Here is a 14,140-nt window from a genome sequence, read left to right on the forward strand (position 1 = left end):
GAAGCATACAATCACTCTGTACAGACATGTCTGCTACCCAAGTTAGGTAAGACTCTCACCAACCACCATGCCCCCAACCAGAAGATGCAACAAATGTGAGAACTGGCACCCCTTGAATTAATAACTGGACAACCTGAAAGAGAATATAACATGACTATGTTTAAAACAAAAACATGTACTAAGGAGAAGGAACCCTGGTAGAAGAACAGGACCCAAATAAACAAGATAAGACTGATCTGAAATTGACCCAAAGAGAACTTCTAGATGTAAAATGTATAGTTGTTCAAATTAAAAACTCAGTGATGAGAAAATTCAAAAAATGTAGTAACACAGCAGAGCAACTCAAGCCCATGTACCTGCCCCAGCCTCCCCTGTTCAGAGCTGATCATTTGCCAGGTGCTGTGCTGGGCATATGGTCCTTGGGTGGCAGGAAGAGTTTGTGCTTGACCACTAACCTAAAGGTTGGTGGTTTGAACCCATCTACCGGCACCATGGAAGAAAGGCCTAACGATTTGCTTTCACAAAGAGTACAGCCAAGGAAACCCTGTGGAGCAGGTCTACTCTGTAACACATGGGGTCATCAGGAGTCAGAATCAACGGCGACAAGTTTGGACAGAATGGGAACAAGAAGAATAAGATGCAGTTCCCCCCTTCAAGATGCTCAGTCTGACAGGTGAGGCAAGCGTACGAGTACACATATTGCCAAAGACGAGAGCTATACTAATGGCAACCACTTATGGAAACTTCTGCAGGTACTTCACCTCCATTAACTCAGTTAAGACAGTATAGTAAGTGCAACCACAGAAGGAAGGGTAGAAAAGGAAGAAACTCACTCTCAATTGTGGTCAGCACACCCTCTCCTCACTTACCGACATGGTTAGGTTCCAAAGACCAGGTTGTTATGTGAAATCAGCATTACACAAAAATGGAGGATGATCACGTCAGATCACAAATGGAGGATGACTACATTGTTACGTAACTGCCAAGTCACATCATTACAAAAATGCCAAATTGTATCATTACATAACTACCAAACCATGGAGAACTGATACATAAACTTAACATCAAAGCCAGCATTACTCTCACCTCCCACCTCAGCATTACTGCCAGACGTACATCGTTAATGCACAAAAGAGTTGGATAGTAGATTTTTTCCTGTTGTTGTAAATGTGAAATGCCACATGACGAGATAGTCAGTGTAGCAGACCCCTGAGTCTTCTGGTTCCCGTCCATTCCACTGAGTCATACTCAAGGTCACAGAGCTCACAGGAGAAAAATTACAAAGACAGGGCAGAACACCCTTTTTGTATTTACTGGAATGGATAATTATGTAGATACAATGAAATAGGAACACAGGATTGTAACAGAGAGGTCCCAGGGTGGCACAAAGGATTTGTACTTGGCTATATGAATTCGAAGAGTCGGAACTGGCTAGTGAGTTGAAGAGCTGGAACTGTCTCAATGGCAACTAAAAACAATTAATCAAAAGGTTAGCAATTCAAACACAACCAGCGGCACCATGAAAAAATGGCCTAGTGATCTGCTTCTATAAGGATTACAGCCAAGAGAACCCTGTTGAGCAGCTCTACTCTGTAACACATGGGGTTGCCATGAGTCGGAATCGACTCAGTGGCAATGGGTTTGGGTTTTTTGTTGCTGTTGTTATTACACACAGGTAAAGCTTTACAAACGCAGTAGCTTTGACTGTAAATTCTTGACTAGCCTTGACGAGGGAATTGCAATCACCTCCCAGAACCAAAGAACAGGTGGGTGTTCAGGCTGGCTGCTCTTCTGCCTGTCCTGCCCACGGGGGATCCACACAGGCTTGGTTTTTCATAGCTCCTGCTGCATCTGGCAGTAGCACTGATGTACATTTTTCTTTATCCCAAACCAGTCTCCAACTGGGTCCTGTCATGGATGAATTGTGTCCCCCAAAAATATGTCAACTTGGTTAGGCCATGATTCCCAGCATTGTGTGACTGTCCTCCATTTCATGAATGACATAATCTTCCTATGTGTTGTAAATCCTAATCTCTGCCTGTGGTTATGGAGGCAGGATTAGATTATGTTAAAGAGGATTAGGGTGGGATGAAACACCCTTACCCAGGTCACATCCCTGACCCAATGTAAAGGGAGTTTCCCTGGGGTGTGGCCTGCACCACCTTGTATCCCTTAAGATATAAAAGAAAAAACAAGTGAGCAGAGAGTAGGGATCTCATATCACCAAGAAAGTAGTGCCACGAGCAGATCCTGTCTTTGGACCTAAGGTTCTTGCACAGAAAAGCTCCTAGTCCAGGGGAAGATTCATGCCAGAGCTGACAGAGAAAGCCCTCCCCTGCAGCCAATGCCCTGAATTTGGACTTGCAGCCTACTAGACTGTGAGAGAGTCAACTTCTCTTTGTTGAAGCTATCCACTTGTGGCATTTCTGTTGTAGCAGCACTAGATGACTAAGACAGGACCCCTCCACTGAAAGGACATCGCTTACCAACTTTTCTTGTTTTCCTAACTCTGTGCACCTTCGCACTTCCTGACTCAGGGCGGTGGAGGAAGAGGAAATGCCAAAAATATTCCAAGGCGAGCTAGTCCACGGCGTTTCCAGGGGATGTAAACCAAAAGGGCAGCAGGGAAATCCCAAGCGGCTAACAACCTCTGCCCCTTCGCATCCCAGCATGCTGGTGGCCACAGAGCTCATGCGGCCTCACAAGGGTCTTGGGAAAGCGTCCACTTCCGGGGAGTATCTGGGACAGGAGCCCATTTCCTTCAAACGACTAAGAGGGCTTTAGAAATATGGTCTTAATTACCCACTCACAGTGGCATGGCTGAACAACACATCATAGAATGGTTCCCTCACTCTCAGAAGACGGCCCCGCCCACACTCCACCACACTCTGCCTTCCAGTTATGTTTTCCCCTAATGGTTCAGGTGGATTTGTCCTGGTCTGGCTACACAGCTCTTGCCTGACCTCTCATATGGCCAATGGCCTGCCCCTGGAACAGGGCTGGCTGTGGTTAGGGACACTAGCGGTGGCTTTGGAACTCGAGTTCTAGGCTGCACAGAAGGCACACGTGTTGAGATTCATGGCTGTGCTGGGAAATCGACCACAGTAGACTCCGAACCATGAGGCCTGGTGGTGCAACAGCTAAGCGCTCAGCTGCTATCTGAAAGGCTGGTGGTTCAAACTCACCCAGCAGCTCCGTGGGAGAAAGTCCTGGTGATCTGTTCCTGTAAAGACCACAGCATAGGAAACCCTATGGGGCAGTTCCACTCTGTCATATAGAGTCGACCGCACGCGATAACAGACTTCAAACCAGAGTTCCGACCCCTCACCCTCTCCAGCCCTTCCTGGGAATGGATGAGAGGGGGGTGGGCTAGTAGAGGGGTTTTGTGGTTGATAAATGTAATTTATTCATGGGGGGGTTAGAACAGCTAGCGTCCCAGGGTTGAGAGTGTTCAGCTGCAGCCTGAAGAACACACAGTGAGGTGAGTCTTCAACTCCAGCTCCCCGCAGAAAGCCCAGCTCAGAGAAGAGCTTCAAGGAAGGAAGGCACCGAGGAATGGTCCTGGTGGGTGGGCAGTGAGGACACAATGGAGACTGACTCCCACCCATGGAAGATTTTCCCTGATCCTCCCTCCCCCACCAGGTGAGGAGCCTCTCCCCCAGGGCTCCCATCACATCCTCATCTGCCATCTGTGGTAGGCAGAATAACAGCCCCCCAAAGATGTCCACGTCCTAATCCCCATGATCTGTGAATATGTCAGGTTACACGACAAAGGGGAATGGAGGTTATAGGTGGAATTAAGGTCCTAATCAGCTGACCTTGAAAACGGAAAATGCTCCTGGATTATCTGAGTGGGCCCGATGTAATGACACAGGTTCCTACAACTGAAAGAGGGAGGCAGAAGGAAAATCAGAGAGATGAGACGTGACAAGGACTGACAAAGACGTGACAAGCCTCCTATGTTGCTGGCTCTGAAGATGGACCACCTCCACCACCATTTGCTACGGAGTCGATTCTAACTCATGGTGACCCCATGTGTGTCAGAGTAGAACTGTGTTCCACAGGGTTTTCCACGGCTGACTTTTTGGAAGTAGATTGCCAGGCCTTTCTTCTGAGGAGCCTCTGGGTAGACTCAAACCTGCAGCCTTTCAGTTAGCTGAATTGTGCCCCTGAAAAGTGTGTGTCATCTTGGCTAGGTCATGATTCCTAGCATTGTGTGATTGTCCACCATTTTGTCATCTGACATGACTTTCCCATGTGTTGTAAATCCTACCTCTATGATGTTAATGACATGGGATTAGCAGCAGTTATGTTAACGAGGCAGGACTCAATCTACAAGATCAGGTTGTGTCTTAAATCAATCTCTTTTGAGATACAAAGGAGAGAAGCAAGCAGAGAGACATGGGGACCTCATTACCACCAAGAAGAAAATGTCAGGAGCAGCGCGTCCTTTGGGCCCAGGGTCCCTGTGCTGAGAAGCTCCTAGTCCAGGGGAAGATTGATGACAAGGACTTTCCTCCAGAGCCAAAAGAGAAAGAATGCCTTCCCCTAGAGCTGATGCCCTGAATTTGGACTTCTAGCCTACTAAAGACTATGAGAAAATAAACTTCTGTTTGTTGAAGCCATCCACTTGTGGTATTTCTGTCACAGCAACACTAGAAAACTAAGACAGCAGCTGTTTGCACCACCCAGGGACTCCCTGAAGATAGTAAGGGGCTACAAATCAAGGGGGCCTCTAAAAGCTGGAAAAGGCAAGGACAGAGGTTCTTCCCTAGAGCCTCCTGAAGGAATGCAGCCCTACTGACACCTCGACTGTAGCCCCGAGGCCCTCGTCAGACTTCTGACCTCCAGAGCTGTAAGAAAATAAACTTGTGTTGTTTAAGCCACTAAATTTGTGGTAATTTGTTACAGCAGCAGTAGGAAACTAATATGCTATCATACATACCACTTATCCTAATGTAATTTTTATTTATATGCCTGTCTACCATTCCCCCATCACTAACAATAATGGCTAACATTTGTTGGGCACTTACAGTGTGCCAGGGCCTGCACCAAGTTTTTCATATATGTACAAACTCGCTGCCGTCGAGTCGATTCCAACTCATAGCGACCAACGGAACAGAGAACTGCCCCATAGGGTTTCCAAGGAGGGTCTGGTAGATTTGAACTGCCGAACTTTTGGTTAGCAGCCGAACTCTTAACCACTGCACCACCAAATATCCTCATATATATGATACTATATAAACTTAAACTATAAAAGGATAACTTCAATTAAACATTATGGTGAAGGTAAACCGTATGATCTGAATGTGGGGGAGGGAGTTAAAGGCATCTTTAGGGAGATAAAGACACAAAGACATTTAAAAGATGCCCACGAGCTAGCCTGGGAGGGCAGAACAGCATCCAGGCAGGGGGCAGATGATAACCTAGAGCTCAGAGAAATGAACCATCAGAACGGGTACTGGCAACAATAGCACTCTGGCGGTTCAGTTTCAGGCTGACCATTTCCATATTAATGTCTCTAGCCCATAACCCTTCTGGGTATGCCTTCCTGAAATATCCACGTAGCTACCTCTAATTTTAGCATGGCCAATATACCAGTGACGCCCTGGTGATGCAGTGGTTAAGAGCTACAGCTGCTAACCAAAAGGTTGGGAGTTGAGTCCACCAGCCACTCCCTGGAAACTCCTGTGGGGCAGTTCTACCCTGTCCTATAGGGTTGCTGTGAGCTGGAATCAACTCCACAGCAACGGGTTTGGTTTTTGTTTTGAATATGCCAGTGGACCAGTTGCCATCAAGTCAATTCTGACTCATGGTGAACCTATGCGTATCAGAATAGAACTTCACTCCCCAGGGTTTTCAATGGCTGATTGTTTGGAAGTAGATCACTAGGGCTTTTTTCCAAGGTGCCTCTGGGTGGACTTGAACCTCCAACATTTCAGTTAGCAGCCAAGCCCATTAACCATTTGTACCTCCCAGGGACTCCTAGACAGCATAGAATTCTTGATTTTCTTCACAAATGTATTCCTCCCATAGCCTTCCCTGTCTCCCAAAATGGTACCACCACGCACCTAGCCAGAACCCTAGGAGTTATCCTTGACTTCTCCCTTTGCCTCACTCCCACTTAATCCATCACCAAATCCCATCAACTCTACCTCCAAGATCTAACTAGGAACAATCCACTTCTTTCCACCTTCACTGCTACTACCCTGGTCTAAGCTACTGTTACCTCCCCCGCCCCCCGCAAAAGTTATGGTGAAGTCCTAAACCCTGTAGGTGAATGTGACCCTGTTCAGGAATAGGGGCTTTCTTTTGCTAAGGTCATGTCAAAGTAGGGTGGGTCCTAAACCTCATCACTTCTAAGAGGTGTCTTACAAAAAGAGCAGAATAGACACAAAGATACACACGGGGAAGGCAGATGCCATATGAGGGCCTATCTACAAGCAAAGGAACACCAAGGAGTGCTGGCAGACACCAGAAACTAGGAGAGAGGGCCACAGAAGCAATCAATACGGCCAAGATCCTGATTTGGACTTTTAGTCTTCAGAACTGTGAGAAAATAAATTTCGGTTCTTTAAAGTCACCCACTTATAGTATTTTTTGTTACAGCGCCACTAAGTAACTAAGACACCTACCATCATCTCTCTCCTGGATTATGACAATGGCCTCTAACTAGTCTCCCTGCTTTCCCTCTTTACCCCTACAACGCACACTTCAAAATGCAGTCAACATGGCCTCTTAAAAATGTAAATCAGATCCTGTTATCTCTCCTAAGAATGCCAATGGCTCCCCTTTGTACTTCATGGGGAGACCTCCCCAGCATGGCCTCAAATGCTCTGTGTGAAGCGGCCCCTGCCTGCCTCTCAAACCTCACCCATGCCAGTCTCCCCATAACTCCCAACCTTCTAGCCCTCTGATTTCCCTCCCTCTCCCTGGAACACATCAATATCCTCTGTGCTTAGAGGACTGCACATTCAGATCCCTCTGCCTGGAAGGCCCTCCTCTGCAACCTCTCTGTCTGGTTGGTTCCTTCGCAATATTTAGATCAGAAAGGCCTTTCCCCAGCAAAACTAGGGCCTCTGACCCCACCTTTGGTCATTATTTCAGTCTTTTCTTGTGTCCTTGATTATAAGTATCACAATATTCAATTTTAGAAGTTATCTGCTTCTTTGCTTTTGCCTAGCTCCCCCACTGGAAGGAGCTCCGTGGGGGCGGGGACCATTTCTACATTGTTCATCACTGCATTCACAAGTATTTCACACAATGCACTTAGCATACAGAGGGAACTCAGTAAATGGTGGCTGAATGGATGAATTGAGAGAGTGTGAGGCTGACAATGAAAGAGGAGGCTGGAAACAGAAGGCCCCGAAAAGCGGGTACGCAAAGGTTAAGCACTTAGTGGCAAACTGAAAGGTTGGTGGTGAACTGAAACATCAGCAGTTCCTACGTGTGGGAGAAAAGACCTGGTGATCTGTTCCCATGAGGATTACAACCTAGGAAACCCTATGAGGCAGTTCTATTCTGTCACATGGGGGCACTGTGGGTCGGAACTGACTCAACGGTCCACAACAAATTCATCTTTGCATGACTGGTACCTCCCATGGGAGGGGTTGCACTTAGCAAATGTTTGTGGAAGAATGAATGAAAGAACTCTGAATTCCAGGTGATTCTGAGAAGTGCAGGCTCTTCTGGGCACAAATGGAACTCCCAAATGGGTTCTCTCTCTTCCTTGGGACTTCTTAGGAAGTAACAGGTCTGGGGCATATGGCAAGCGCTGAATAAATGTACCCATCATCATCACTAGGGTTGGTATCACCCAGTGCAGTGCGGTAACTCATGGTGTCCCCCCATCCCATACTAATTATCACAATATTGTAACTAAAACACCAGAAAATTTGACAAAATCAGCAGCTAAAAAAACACCAGCAGCAAGAGTGCGTGCTTGGAGTGCGTGCAGATGAAAACACGTGATTCAAAGTGTCATTGTAATTGGGTAATAATGACAGATCCAACCAGAGCGCATTAGGAGATTCAGAAAGTTTTAGCCTTGTGGGTATATTGATACACATAAGCTGGGCTTATGAAAAATGTTTTTGTTGTTCTAACTAACTACAGGGATACTTTTATTAAAAATAATAAATTCATGCTGAAACACTGCACAAAAATTTCACAGAAAGTCATTTGGGTGTCACCCCCTCTGACAGTGTCACCTGGTGTGGTCTGCACCCGCCACAACCCCCTGATGATGTCACTGCTTAGGCGGTGATCATTTGTGCAAACCCTAGAAAGGACTTCTTCCCCAGCCCACGCCAGATACAGTGGCTGTGCAAGAAGTGAGTCGAGGAAACACAGGAGGGAATAATGAGGACAAGGCAGCAGGATTCAGTCAAATACAGCTGAGAATCCGGCGGGAAAAATTAGCAACAACGTCATCCTAGGTAACACGTACTTCCTTCTGTCCTCCAGACCTCAGCCACCTGGACACAGTGCAGGGGTGCCAGCTGCAAGGGGTCCTCATGAGGGAGGGTCTGATTTGAACACACACATCCATTTTGGGGGCCAAAGTCTCGGACTGATTGTGAAACTCTGACTTACTGTGGGTGATGAGGACTGGGGAAGTGCAGGGAATTTCAGTTTCCTTCACCAAATGCCAAGTTCTCAAAAAAGTCCTTTCTCTCCAACATTATCACATACTGAAAATGAAAAACCAGCCACTCAGAGCTCTCATGGGGAGAATAGACGGACTGCTTAGCTCGCAAGAAACAGGAGGGCTGAAAATCAAGTCTAGAGAACATCACATTGTACACTATGTGCAAAGATACTGCCTTTTTTTGGACTCGGGAGTTCCCATAATCTCCATATAATAAGCCACGCATTGTACATTTCAAATCCATTTAGTGCTGAATCTCAGAACAGGAAGGTTTAGAGAATTTTTAACAACCTATCTCAAAATACGCAGTCTGAGATAACTGCATATTTGGAAAATAGCAGCAAGAACAGGTAAGACGAAACAAGAGAAGGCACTAAAGCCATAAAGCTTATGATGCAAATAAGACAGATTTCGAAAGCCCACTCTGGGGCTGACAGACCATAATCTGCCCTACTGGAAAGAATACAACCCTGGGAGTCTCCAGACTTGAAGACTATTCCTGGTCCTGCCACCAGCTGGCTGTGCATCCTTAGGCAAGTCACAGGGCCCCTCCTCTGTGCAAGAAGAGGCTGGGCCAGACTTCCTCTAAAATCCTTTTTTCTCTCTAAACTGTTGAGGCTGGATGTTCCCAGAAGGCCTGGATCTTCTGGATGCTATACCGTGGGCCTCCAATTGCGAAACGGAAAGGTCTTGGGATGCAGGTTGCAAAAGAAATAAAACAGGCCTGAAAACTGAGTTAAATTTTACAGTTCCAAAACATTACTCAGCAATCCGTCCCTGGCTGCCATCCCACTGACTGGCATCAATTATGCTAAGACAATCAGACCAGTTATAAGGATACATGGTGGAGAAAGTTCTTATTCCTTCTGATTAGTATAGGTAAAACTGAGATCAACTTATCCATGGTCTGGAGTTGGCTGTCCGTCTCCCTGAGCTAGTGGAAAAAGAAATTATTAAAGGAAACCGCTTAAGGAGTGCCCGAGATTAACTCTCAGGAGGTACGAAACCGCAGAAGGCCGGGCACCAGCGAGTTGCTTTTTTCTTTTAAACTTCACGTCTCTCAGAAAACGCAGCAGGTCCCCAAAACGGTACAAAGGGTAAAACACAAGCCACTTCCCTTGTCTTCCCTGAGCAAACGCCAAGCCCCAAGTGGGGTTTTTCCCATTTCATTTCGTCTCATTTGCTTTAAGCAAGTGGCCTGGGGCCTGCCTGGCAGCGTAGTGCCCGGGCGGGAGTCGGGGGCCGGGGGCTGCAGGCGGTGGCCGGGCCGGCCCTCCCAGGAACCGCGGGGAACTTTCCTCCACCGCGCCAGGGAGACAATGCAGCGGCCAGCGCCCGCGCCTCCGCGCCTTGGCCCGGGGCGCGCAGTCCCGTCACCACATCGGGAGGGGGGCGCAGAATGGCCCGAGTGGCCTCACCCGCCCCACCTCGGTGCTTTTGTGAGCGGGGGCCGCCAGGCGCGCCGCCTGGGCCCCCTGCGGGAAGGGGACGCAGAGGCTCTGCTCGGCCTCGCCCGGCTCTGCGGAGCCCATCTGGCGCCCGCGCCCCCCCAGATCCCAGAGTGCCCCCTTCCCGCCGAGGGAGTGCCCTGCTGGAAATGGAACCCAGGCTCGCCAGGCTCAGGGTCCCGGAACCGCTCCGTGCTGGGGGCCGGGGAGGGGGCGCAGGACGACCCCCGCCTGGTCCCGCTGAGCCCGCCCGGGCGCCCGCCACTCACCGGGACCGTCGGGCCGCTGGGCATTATTCCATGGCGGGCGCCCGCGCCCCGGCACCCCTCCGCCGGGCGTTCGCGGCTCCCGGAGCTGAAAGAGGAAGGCAGCTGTGGAAACCCGCGGGGCGGGAGGCGCGGGGCCGGGGGCTTCCCGAGCGCAGAGTGCCCGCCCGCGGCGGCGGCGGCCAGGCGCGGGACCGAGCGCGGCGCAGAAGAGGCGGGCGACCATGTGCGGAGGGGCGGGAGGCCGCAGGACGCGCGGCGGCTCGGACGATCCCGCGCGGCGCGGAGGGCGCGGGCTCCAGGAAATCCAAACACTTCGACAGGAAATCGGAATCCTGACTAAGCATTCCCGGCCGGCGGCGCGCCGCGGCGGGGGGCGCCCGCCTGCCTTAACCCTTGGGCCGCCGGCACGGAGGCGGGGCGCGGCGGGCACCGGGGGCGCACTGGGCGGGGTGGGACGCCCACCGTCCTCGGCCCCACGGGCCGCGGGCCCGCCATCTCCTCGCGCAGAGGTGGGCGGGGTGGGGTTTATCCAGATACAGCCTTGGCCTTGGGAAGGGCCGTTGTAAGGCCCGGGACCCCGGAAAATGTCTCGACCCCTCTCCCTTCACTCAGAGGCTGGACTTGCAATCCCCTCTCCTTCACCCCGACTTTCAATTAAAAAATGATTACATCTATCAGCCTCCTTTCGCCGCTTCCTCTCTCCTAATTTCCTCATTTTTGCCCAATGCGAAGGGGGACAGGGCCTTTCCAGGTCAGGATAGGATAGTGGTTAATAGTATGGACACAAGACTCCACAACCTGGATTGGAATCTGGCCTTTGCCTTTTTCTAACTGTGTTACTGGTGGCGCAGTGGTTCAGAGCTACCGCGAGCTATGGCTGCTAACCAAAAGGTCGGCAGTTCGAATACACCAGCTGCTCCTTGGAAGTTTTACCGGGCAGTTCTACTCTGTCCTATAGGCTCGCTTTGAGTCGGAATCGACTCGGTGACAGTGGGTTTTGTTTTTGTTTGCCTTGGACAAGTTTCTTAACGTCTCTGAGCCTCAGTGTCCTCAAACGTGAGATGGGGTGACCAAGTATTTAGACAATGACTGACGCATTACAAACATGCAAATAAATGATAACCATTGTTGCCGTTGTAGTTGAGAACGATTAGGGAAAGGAGAATTTTAATTTGGGGGGTATGCCCGGGTAGGGCAGTTAAGCCCCGAGCTGCTTAACCAAAAAAGATGCGCAGATGGAACCCACCAGCCCGTTCAAGAAAGAAAGATGTGGCAGTCTGCTTCATAAAGACTGGAAACCCTATGGGCATTTCTGCTCTGTCCTGTAGGGTCACTGTGAGTTGGAATTGATTCCACATCCACAGGTTTGGTTTTTGGTTTTGGCACTGTGCATGTCCCCACCTTCCTACAAAGCCTGGGCCAGCGGTCTCTCCCCTTAGAACTCCTTTTCCCTCCTAATCACCGGGTGATTATTTTTCTTTGCAGTCCTTCAGAAATCGCTCTCTGCAGAACAAAAGGTTAGTGGCTGCAGCAACCCCTTTCTGGTGAAACCTGAAACCCTGCAAATCTCACGGAATTTGGGGTTTTGTTCTTAACCTGAGTCTGAACATCGAGAGGTTTGTTAAAAAGTCTGAAGAAGACAAAGTTTAGGAAAACAGAAGTTATTCTCTGCCCAGCCAGGCCTAGACAGGGTGACCAGTGAGAATGATTCATTATGATTTTCCATGGAAATGCCACATTTGGGGGTTTTCTACCTAGAGGGTACAACTTGGTGGTTTTGCTGTGTTTCAGATTCCTTTACTCAGACTTTGAAAAGGGAACAACCTGCCCGTGAGTGAAAACAAAAGCTTGAAATGAACCTTTTCAGAACTGAAAGTTGGGTATCAGCTTCTGTTCTCTGGGTGGTGCAAATGGTTAACACACTTTGCTGCTAACCAAAAGGTTGGAGGTTCATGTTCAACCACAGAGATGCCTCCGAAGAAAAACCTGGCAATCTGCTTCCAAAAAATCATCCATTGAAATACCTATAGAGGAGAGTTCTACTTCGACACAGATGGGGTCACCATGAGTCTGAATCAACTCAACAGCTACTGGTACTGGTTCTCCAAGTAAGCACCAGACCTCAGTGTTAGACCCAAGTTTGTCATCTTTCCTGCAACTCTTTCAGTGGTCAGAAGCAGTGGGACGCACCCAAGGCTCGTCCAGTTTCTGCCTCTGGCCCTTTGCAGCTATTGTTCCCTTTGCCTGGAAAAATCCCCAATGGTCGAGTCTCGGCACTCAGCTCATATCCCAGAAGTCAGCTCTTCAGAAGGACTTTCCTCAGCTACTTGATATACTTGTCTCTGGCATCTCCACTCTCCTGCACATCACATGCACTGTTTTATTGATTCATAGCCCTTGTCACTATTTCATTTATTTTATTATTTGGTTGGAGAATAAGTTGAAGTTGTTGATGATTTCATTCTACTTGGGTCAACAATCAATGCCATGGAAGCAGCAGCCAAAAAATCAAACTACGTAGTACATTGGGCAAAGCTGCTGCATGTGACTTCTTTTAAAGTTTTAAAAAAGCAAAGATGTCATTTTGATGATTAAGGTGTACCTGACCCAAGCAATCATGGTCTTCTCAATGCCTCATATGCATGCAAAAGCTGAACAATGAAAAAGGAAGACAGAAGAAGAGCTGAAGCATTCATATTGTGGTATTGGCAAAGAATATTGCATATACCGTGGATTGCCAGTAGAATAAATAAATCAGTCTTAGAAGAAATACAACCAGAATTCTCCTTAGAAGCAAGGATGATGAAACTTTTGTCAAAGAGCAAACTGGAGTTTCTGTTAAAATTAAAGCAAAGACTTTTATTGAAGGAACAAAGCAACCCAATCAGGCAGCACTCCATGAGGATTCACGAAAGTACTCCGGTGAAAGAATTTTTCACAGAATTTAAGTACAGAAAATCCAGGAACTTACAAGGAAAAAGTTCTGACTGTTTGACATTTACAAAATCATGCTTTAACAGACGCTAGACAATTTCAAGATCCCATACACATTGTTTTGTTAATCATAAAGTCTGAGTCAGTTAACATCTTGTTAATCTGTGGATATTTTGGGGACCAGCCTGAGTGACTATTCTTCTTGGGAGCACACTGTGAGAGGTAGGGGGAGAAGTGGAGGCTGCAGACTTCCTGGGGTATGCTGGCTAGCTGACTTTTGAATGTCTCAGAATAAGCAGTAGAGAGCAAAAATGGAGTCCAACCTGCAATTTTGGCAGAAGCCTCTCCTCATGCCATGCACCTAGATTTTTTAAAAAGTTCTTTCACAGCTTCTCTTCCCCCCTCTCCTCCTACCAGCTTTTTGATTAAGAATGTCTATAGAAATTTGCTGGTCATTATTAGAAAAGTGCCTTCTTCTGCATGGATTTACCAACTCTTTGCCTTACTATGTATGGAGCTTCATCTTCAGGGTAAGCAGGTCTCACGTAGCCCATAAAGGAGAAACTCATCTTCTACAAGGGCCTTTTTCGTTGGTTATAGATGGTGTGTTTATTAGGTGGCTCCCTATTCTAGATAAGCTTTTAAGACCCCAGACATATAGTTGGGCATCATCTGTTTATTGGTGGCCACTTACCTTCATAAGCCTTCAAGACCCTGGTCACTATCATGCAGATAGCCAGGCACCCACCGTACCATAGCTTGGATCTCTGCTTCTGTGATCTTTTAAGAAGGGGTGTATAAGAAAAAAAAAAGAGCATGGTTGAATTCATGGGAAACCT

The 14,140-nt window shown here is 48.2% G+C and overlaps 1 protein-coding gene across 3 annotated transcripts in view; it reads right to left on the minus strand.

Moving 5' to 3' along the window:
* ASAP1 (ArfGAP with SH3 domain, ankyrin repeat and PH domain 1) overlaps window positions 1-10,414 on the minus strand; it is a 360,432-nt gene extending 350,018 nt beyond the window's left edge. The window contains exon 1 of one of the 3 annotated variants that reach the window (XM_064268087.1): window positions 10,368-10,414. The gene's annotated coding sequence lies outside the window, so the exon portion shown is untranslated. The remainder of the gene's footprint in view (window positions 1-10,367) is intronic. The other 2 variants (XM_064268086.1, XM_064268091.1) reach the window with 2 other exon arrangements.
* Window positions 10,415-14,140: the final 3,726 nt, after the last annotated feature.

This window comes from Loxodonta africana, chromosome 14, assembly GCF_030014295.1.
Source record: "Loxodonta africana isolate mLoxAfr1 chromosome 14, mLoxAfr1.hap2, whole genome shotgun sequence".
Lineage (NCBI taxonomy): Eukaryota > Metazoa > Chordata > Mammalia > Proboscidea > Elephantidae > Loxodonta > Loxodonta africana.